The sequence below is a fragment of the Oryctolagus cuniculus genome, chromosome 21 (assembly GCF_051225735.1).
Source record: "Oryctolagus cuniculus isolate XC-2025 breed Fujian yellow rabbit chromosome 21, ASM5122573v1, whole genome shotgun sequence".
Lineage (NCBI taxonomy): Eukaryota > Metazoa > Chordata > Mammalia > Lagomorpha > Leporidae > Oryctolagus > Oryctolagus cuniculus.
The window spans coordinates 31,761,949-31,770,752 of NC_142887.1; the positions used below are offsets into that span (position 1 = coordinate 31,761,949).

Below are 8,804 nucleotides of genomic sequence, written 5' to 3' on the forward strand. Positions count from 1 at the left end.
TACAGAGAGGGCGGCTGTCTTGGGGGGCAGGGGGTGAGCAGCAGGGCAGCTGGGCACAGCAGGGGCGTCCAAGAAAGGGCCTGAACCCCAGAGCAGCCTGTGGCCAGCCAGGGACTTGGTGAGTTTCCTTGTCCAGGACGTAGGGAGCCCAGTGCTCAGGGAGCCGGGGCAGGTGAAGGCTTGGTGGAGGTGGTGTCATGGGCGCCAGGACCCAGGTTCCAGTGGGGTCGGTCTCTGTGTGGGCAGCCGGGTGGAGGCTTGGTGAGGGCCCCTGTGGAGGGCGGGGCCCAGGAGCCAGGGGCCGTCACAGCAGCAGCAGCAGCAGCCTCGGGCCTCTTGCTAATGTAGCCAGGGCTTGGGGCCCAGAGACAGACAGGTTGGCAGCTTCTCGTCTTGGGATTTGCTGGTGAGTGAGGTGGGAGATGGAGGCTGGCCAGGCGGGGCACGCCGCATGCTATGCTCAGTGCGCCCCCAGGTAGGAAGGCTGCATCTGGGCTCCAGGCCTGCCAGTCCACGGCTGGGGAGGAGCGGCCCTACAAGGGCCCCTTGAACTGGTTGCCAGCCAGATGCTGCCGGATGGAGGGCTTGGAGCTGGCGGCGTCTCCCAGCTTCCTCCAGACCACGTTGCACATCTCGCGGCCGATGGCCTTCTCCTTCTCGCTCATGTCCTCCTCGCAGCAGTCCTGGAGCTGCCGGTCCAGGTTCTCGTGCACCTCCAGGATCTTCATCGCATGCACAACAGCCTCGGGCTTCTGTCCGGCAGAGCTGTAGCCGGAGGAGGCAGGCGAGGGCAGCTCAGGCACAGGGCAGGTCGGGCCATTCGGCAGGGCGTCCTGGTAGGGCGGCGGCAGGGCGGCGAGCTGGGGAGCCTTTCCGCAGTGTCCGGAACTCTCCGGGGCCCGAGGGTGCCAGGAGTTTGTCACCCTCCAGCAGCTTCACCTTGCACTCCCGCTGCCTGACGTAGGTGGACGATGGATCGTGCAAGCCACTGGGGATGCTGCGGTGATGCGGCGGCGCCGAGAGACCGTCCAGGGACCGGCGCGTGACTCCGGCCTTGAGCGCCCGGGAGGCAGCAGCGCGGGTGGGACGTGGTGGTGGCGGTGCTGGTCCGGGCTGCCGCCGCTGCCAGCACCACAGGTGCTGCTCCGTCGCCCGTGTCGCGGGTCCCCGCGCCCGCCGCGCCGCCCGCCAGCGGCCCGCTCAGGCTGGCCTGGCTGTCGATGGAGCTGCGGGAGCCCGCGCCGCCGCTCGCCCCGCAGCAGCACCAGCTCCTCGCGCTCCAGGTTCTCGCGCAGCAGGGCCTCCTGGCGCACCTCGAGCTCCCGCAGCTTCTGCTGCGAGCGGGCCACCTCGTGCCACACGGCGCCGGCGTGCGCCCCTTCTGCCGGTCGTCGTCGAGGAAGCAGCAGAGCTGGCGCAGCTCCTGGTCGTCGTCCTGCAGCCGCCGGTTCACGTCCTGGAGGCCGCGGATCTCCAGCAGGTGCTGCTGCAGCCGCCGGTTCACGTCGCGCATCAGGCAGCCGCGCTCCAGCGTGAGGCCCACCCTCTCGCCCTCGATGCGCCTCGGCCGCCGCGCCAGCTCCTCCTTGCTCCAGGGCAGCAGCTCCTCGTCCGGCACCTGGCTCAGCTCCTCCTCCTCCTCCTCCTCCTCCGCCGCCGCCGCCGCCGCCGCCGCCGCCGCCGCCGGGGCTTCGCCATGGCGGGGCCCTCACCGCGGCATCGCCCTCGCCGGGCCGGCGCTCCCCGCGCCGCGGCTGCGATAGGCCGGTCCGCGCGCAGGCCGGTGGGCAGCTGGGGGCGCGTGTGGCCCGCTCCGCGCCACCTCCCGCGCCCTCACGCAGCGCCCGCTGGGCCGCCGGGGAGCCCGCGTGCCTGGGGACTCAGGAGCGGGGACGGCTGCAGCGTTAGCGGCCGCTGAGCCGGGCTCACCACGCTGGGGAGAAGCAGGTGGAGGCCCGCCCCCGGCCCCGCTCCCGAGCCCCCCTGATTATCTGTAAGACACTAGTTAAAACAAGGAACATGAATATGATGAAATACAATGTAGATTACAAAAATAAGGTAGCTCTACTATGTGACAAAAATAATAATATACAATACATAATCTCCTTAAAATTCTACACGTCTATGATACTTGGGACACATTTAGATATGCAGGATAGATATGCAGATATTTGGCAGTATATAGAACAAAATTCTTCTGGGGACCAGAATTATGGTTATAAAGATGAAGTAGGGAGAAAAATTCAAGTTCTGTACTTGAACTGTAACATTTGTTTTCTTACAGCCAGCAACTGTCACATTCAAAATAAAAGAAATTCCCAGAGAGTATTTCAGGCATGGAAAGCCAAGACACTCTGGCAAAAGATCTCTGCGAGTGAGATCCCAGTGGAAAGAACAGGTCATCAAAGAAGGAGGTACCTTTCTCTGAGGGGAGGAGAGAACCTGCACTTTGACTATGAGCTTGTCTAAACAAGATAAGAATCGGAGAACTCAGAGGGCTTCCATAGCCTTGGAAACTCATGATCGGAGCATAGGGAGATTACTGATGCCATAGACAGGAGTGTCAACTAGTAAAGTCAACAACAGGAGTCACTGTGCACTTACTCCTCATGTGGGATCTCTGTCCTTAATGTGCTGTGTATTGAGATTTAATGCTATAACGAGTACTCAAACAATATATTTCACTTTGTGTTTTTATGGGGGTGCAAACTGTCTAAATCTTTACTTAGTGTATACTAAACTGATCCTCTGTAAAAAAAAAAAAAAAAAAAAAAAAAAGAAATTATCAACTCCCAACTTGACTCTCACTGGGATTAAACATGACAATAGGTCTGATCTGATTTCATCATCATTTAAAAAAAATCATCTATTATTTTTCACTTTATGTTTCTGTGTGAGAGCAAACTGTTGAAATCCTTACTTAATGTATACTAAGCTGATCTTCTGTATATTAAGATAATCGAAAATGAATCTTGATGTGAATGGAAGGGGAGAAGGAGTGGGAAAGGGTAGGATAGTGGGTGGGAGGGACGGTATGTGGGGGAACCCATTGTAATCCATAAATCGTACTTTGGAAATTTATATTCATTAAATAAAAGTTAAAAAAAAAAAAGAGGATCTACAAAAAAAAAAAATTCCCAGAGGCATTAAATAGGAACAAAATACCTCCCAAGGCAATAATAACTTTCGAATGGAGTGGAAGTAACCACTCCATTCAAAACCAAAACTTGGCACCTGTGTTGTGGTGTAGCAGGTGAGGCTGCTGCCTGTAATGCTGGTATCCCATGTGGGTGCCGGTTCAAGTCCTGGCAGCTCCACTTCTGGTCCTGCTCCCTTAGGAAATGGGCTAAGTGCCTGGGCCCCTGCACCCCTGTAGGAGATCCAGAAGAAGCTTCTGGCTCCTGGCTCCCGACCGGCTCAGATCCAGCCATTGTGGCCATTTTGGGGGGGTGAACTAGTGGACGGAAGAGCTCTCTCTGTGTCTCTGCCTCCCTCGCCCTCTCCCTCTGTAACTCTGCCTTTGAAATAGATAAACAAATATTTCAAAAACAAGCAAAAAATCCAAACCCGACTCTTGGGGCCAGTGTTGTGGCAGTGAATTAAGCTGCTGCCTGTTAACGCCAGCATTCCATATGAACACTAGATTGAGTTCCTGCTGTTCCACTTAGAATGCAGCTCCCTGACGATGCGCCTGGGAAAGCAGCAGAAGATGGCCTAAGTGCCTGGGCCCCTGTCACCCATGTAGGAGACCCAGATGGACCTTCTGGCTCTTGGCTTCAGCCTGGTCCGGCCCTGCCTGATGTGGCCATTTGGGGAGTGAACCAGTGGATGGAAGATCTTTTTCTCTCTCTGAAACTCTGCCTTTCAAATGAAAAAAAAAGAAAGAAAACCTTAAAAAATCACAAAAAATAAATATTATGCTTTTGATATGAGACACATGTAAAACTAAGTTATTAAGAAAGGTTGAGGGGTCAGTACTGTGGTGCAGCAGGTTAAAGCCCTGGCCTGAAGTGCCGGCATCCCATATGAGCACCAGTTTGAGTCCTGGCTGCTCCACTTCTGATCCAGCTCCCTGCTATGGCCTGGGAAAGCAGTAGAAGATGGCCCAAGTCCTTGGGACACTGAACCCACGTGGGATACCGGGAAGAAGCTCCTGGATCCTGGCTTTGGATCAGCCCAGCTCCAGCAGTTGCAGACATCTGGAGAGTGAACCAGTGGATGGAAGACCCCTCTCTCTGTCTCTACCTCCCTCTGGAACTCTGTCTTTCAAATAAATAAAATAAATCTTAATAAAAAAAAAAGAAAGGTTGAGGGGCAGGCATTTAGTGTAGCAATGAAGATGCTGCTTGGGATGCTCCCCTCTTATATTAGAGCTGGACACCAGCCCTTCAAGAACTTTTTTATTTTTAAGATTTATTTTATTTATTTGAAAGACAGAGTAACAGAGAGAGGTAGAGCCAGAGAGAGAGAAAGAGAGGTCTTCCATCCACTGGTTCACTTGCCAGATGGCTGCAATAGCCAGAGCTGAGCTAATGCAAAGCCAGGAGCCCAAGGGCTTTGGCCATCTTCTGGGGCTTTCCCAGGTCACAGCAGAGACCTTGATCAGAAATGGAGCAGCTGGGACTCGAACCGGCACCCATGTGGGATACTGGCACTGCAGGTGACAACTTTACCTACTATGCCACAGTGCCAGCCCCGAGGTGTCTTTTTTTTTAAGATTTTTATTTATTTATTTGAGTGGTGGAGTTACAGACAGAGAGAGGGAAAGACAGGTCTTCCGTCTGCTGGTTCATTCCCCAAATGGCCACAACTGCTGAGCCACACAATTAGCTGAGCCAATCTGAAACCAGGAGCCAGGAGTTTCTTCCAGGTCTCCCACGTGGGTGCAGGGGCCCCAGCACTTGGGCCATCCTCTGCTGCTCTCCCAGGCCACAGCTGAGAGCTGGATCGGAAATGAAGCAGCTGGGACTTGAATCGGCACCCATATGGGATGCTGGCGCCACAGGCCAGGGCTTTAACCCACTATGCCACAGTGCCGACCCCCGGGTTTCACTTCCAATCCAGATTCCTGGTAACACACACCTTGGGAGGCAGCAGATGACGGTTTAGGTCATTGCTTCTCTACCCCCCATGTGAGAGATGTGGACTGAGTTGCTGGCTTTTGGTTCTGGCCTGGCCCAGCCCTAGCTGTTGTGGATGCCTGGGGAGTCAGTCCGTGCGTGGGAGCTCTCCCTCTGTTCCTCTGCCTTTTAAATGAAAATGCAAATTTTAAAAAGGCTTCAAACAACAAAGCCTTTTAGGTGAATGAAAACAAAAGAACATAGCACTGACAATGTTAATACAAGATACAGTGTTATACAAGAACAAAAGCATTAAACAAAATAATTTCTAAAAAGGATTCATTTATTTATTTGAAAGGCAGAGTTATAGAGAGGCAGAGAGAGAGACAGACAGACAGAGACAGAGACAGACAGACAGAGAGAGAGAGGTCTTCCAACCACTGGTTCACTCCCCAGATGGCTGCAATGGCCACAATTGCGCAGATCTGAAGCCAGGAGCCAACAGCCTCCTCTGGATGTCCAATGCTGGTGCAGGGGCCCAAGGACCTGCGCCATCTTCTACTGCTTTCCCAGGCCACAGCAGAGAGCTGAATCAGAAGTGGAGCAGCTGGGACTCAAACTGGTGCCCCTATGGGATGCTGGCCCTGTAGGTGGCAGCTTTACTGGCTATGCCACAGCACTGGCCACAACAAAGGAATTTTTTTTAAAAAGTAACTATCCAAGGTAAAATGCACGAATTAGACATAGTTCAGAATATGAATGTATCAAACACCTTAGCGGGGGAAAATATAAGGCAACAAACAAAGCAAAAGCCTTAGAGGAGGCATATTAATAAGTGAAGAATGGTAGTTATTTATACTATTAAGAATGTCTGTTAGGAGCCAGTGTGGTGGTGTCCCGGGAAAGTGACACTGGCATCCTATATGGGTTCCGATTCATGTCCCAGCTGCTGCATTTTCCATCAAGCTCCCTGTTAATGCAGTGGAAGCTGGCCCAAGTGTTTGTCCCCTGTGACCTCATGGGAAACCTGGAAGAAACTCCAGGCTCCTAGCTTCAGGCCCTGGGCATTGCAGCCATCTGCGGAATGAACCAGCAGATGAAAGATTTCTGTGTGTCTTCCCTTCTTTCTGTAACTATGACTCTCAAAATAAATAAATAAAAAAAGAATGCTTGCTATATTTGTCATAGAACAAAATTACATATGATCTAAATTGCCTAATAAGTTCATAAATAGTGGAATGTCTACATAATTTAATACCATGCATATAAGTATAAAATACCTGTGTCTGTCTATGTTTATATAGGTGTGGAAAGACAGTCTCCATATATTATTAAATGAAAATGCCAGTTAAAAAGTCACCATTCAGGGGATAATGATGTGCTAAAGCCGGGTAAGCCACTGCCTACAGCGCCAGCATCCCATATGGGTGCTGGTTTGTGTCTGGCTGCTCCACTTCTCCACTTCTGATCCAGCTCTCTGCTGTAGCCTGGGAAAGCAGTGGAAGATGGCCGACGTCCTTGGGCCCCTGCAATAGCGTGGGAGACCTGGAAGAAGCTCCTGCCTCCTATCTTTGGCCTGGCCCAGCCCTGGCTGTTGCAGCCATTTGGGGAGTGAACCAGTGGATGGAAGACTCTCTCTTTCTCTGTAACTCAGCTTTTGGAATAAATAAATAACTCTTTAACAAAAAAGTTCTTGACTTGAAAAAAAAGAGCAAAGACCCTTAGGCTTTTTTTTTTTTTTTGACAGTGATACCCAGTTTATTACATCTCAGCATAAAAAGAGGGCTGGGGAGTAGGCGGCCGCCGGGAAGCCGCGCTCTGCATTGTCCCGCCCCAGACTGCGGGGGCTGAGGATGTGCAAGACGCAGACGGTCTGCGGTTTCGGACAGGGTGGGCGCGGGCGATGCACTTGAACCAGCAGAGGGGCCGGGGCGGGCGGGGGTGAGGGGCTGCGGCGACACTACCGTGGCAGGGTCCTGGGGACTGGGTATTGCACTGAGCCAGGTGCGGGGGCGCAGGGGCGCGGGGCGCGGGGAGTTCCCAGCTCGCCCAGGTTGTACAGCACTGGAGTACGGGCGCCGCCCACCGCTCGTGCTAGCAGCCACGGGGAGGAGCGAGTGGGGGGGGTGTCACCAAGGAGTTTGCAGATCTGGGAGTGGGGTCCTCGGGCTGCCTACCAGGAGCCGGGCTCAGCCGCCCCCGACAGAGAAGCCCCGCCTCTAGACGACAGGACCGCCCCTAGACGGCGGACCACGCCCCGCTGGAAAGGCCCCGCCCCCGGCGGCAGGCCCCGCCCCACCGGCCTCGCTCTGTAGCCTCAGACAAGGTCCCCAGAGGGTCTAGGCGTCTGTCGCCGGGGGCGTCCCTGGACTCGGGTTCTGGACGACCCCAGGCTGCGGACACGGCCTCCCTGGTCCCTGTGGTCCCCTGCCCCCGCCCCCGGGGACCTGGCCCAGGCGGGCTGGTGCTGATGGGGCGGGGGCGGGCCAGCAGTGTGGAGATCTCCGTGCGCGTGCGCTCCGCGAGGACCCAGAGCAGCGGTACGCGGGTCGGCGCTCGGCGGTGGTGGGCGCTGGGAGGCTCGGCCGTCCGCGTCCGTCCAGGGGCCGGGCAGCGCCTCCGGGCGGCGGCGGGCGCTGAGCTCCGGGTCTGGGAGTGCATAGAAGTTAAAAGTAGATGTCAGCGGCTGGCCTGTCCTCGTCCGAGGCCTGGCTGGCGGGCTCCGAGGCGGCCTCCACCCCCGCGGCCGCCTCCTTGGGGACGATGATCTCCACGCTGCACGTGGGTTCCACCTGCACGGTGACCTGCTGCGGGTCCTCCTGGGGCTGGCCGTCGTGCCCCGAGGACTGCGTGCGCCGCCTGTACCGCGCGGTTGCTCAGATGTCTCCGACGGGGACTGCTCCGAGATGGACAGCGAGGTGGACGACAGGGTCGTGGCGATGGAGGCCGTCGTGGCTTCTTCCAGTCGGCGTGCAGGGCAGGAGGTCGGGCCGGCCTTCGACCTCCAGCTTGGGGTAGCTGCGGGCCCCCGCAGGTCGTACTGCGCGTCCTCCCGCTCGCTGGGGATCTGGCTGGCCAAGAAGGCGGCCGTGGGGCCCACGGGCTTCATGGCCAGCAACGCGCCGCACCCCTTCTTGGACGCGAGGACTTGAGGGAGTTCTTCCGGAAGACCGTGTTGCTCATGAACTTGAAGAAGCGCTCGGCGTAGACGCTGGGGCGGTGCACGGAGATGGTGTCCCCGTCGTGGACAGCACCTTCCAGGTGTGTTCCAGCTTCTTGATGAACCTGTAGGACTGCAGGATGTCCATGATGCCCTTGTGCAGCAGCAGGCGCTCGCCGCGCCCATTCACGGCCGGGATCCTGCCCATCCTGTCCTTGGTCTCCATGACCTCGCCCCTAGCGTTCAAGGACATGGACTAGAGCTGGGGAGAGCTCCTAAGAGGCCAAGCCCAGGAGGGAAGGAGGGGTGGATCCGCTGTGGCCTAATGTAGCTTATTACAACTGCTGCACTTTCATTCAGGGTGACCTGGGAGTTTCTGGAGGATTTTAAGCAGAAAAATGTCACGGTCTGCTGAGACTTTTTAAACAACTTCTCTTTGGCCATGTTGTTGAGACTAGGCGTGGAAGCGCACAGGTAGAAGGAGGGATCCCACAGTGAGGGTGGCAGCTTGGAACCCAGGGAAATGGTCAGATCCCAAGCAGCCTCAGGCAGAACTGCAGGATTTCCTGATGGGCAGGGTGCTG

The 8,804-nt window shown here is 55.8% G+C and overlaps 1 pseudogene; it reads right to left on the reverse strand.

Annotated features, from left to right (window-relative positions):
- Positions 1–533: 533 nt before the first annotated feature.
- Positions 534–7,721, reverse strand: LOC149119896 (coiled-coil domain-containing protein 85C pseudogene; annotated as a pseudogene).
- Between the last annotated feature and the right edge of the window lie 1,083 nt (positions 7,722–8,804).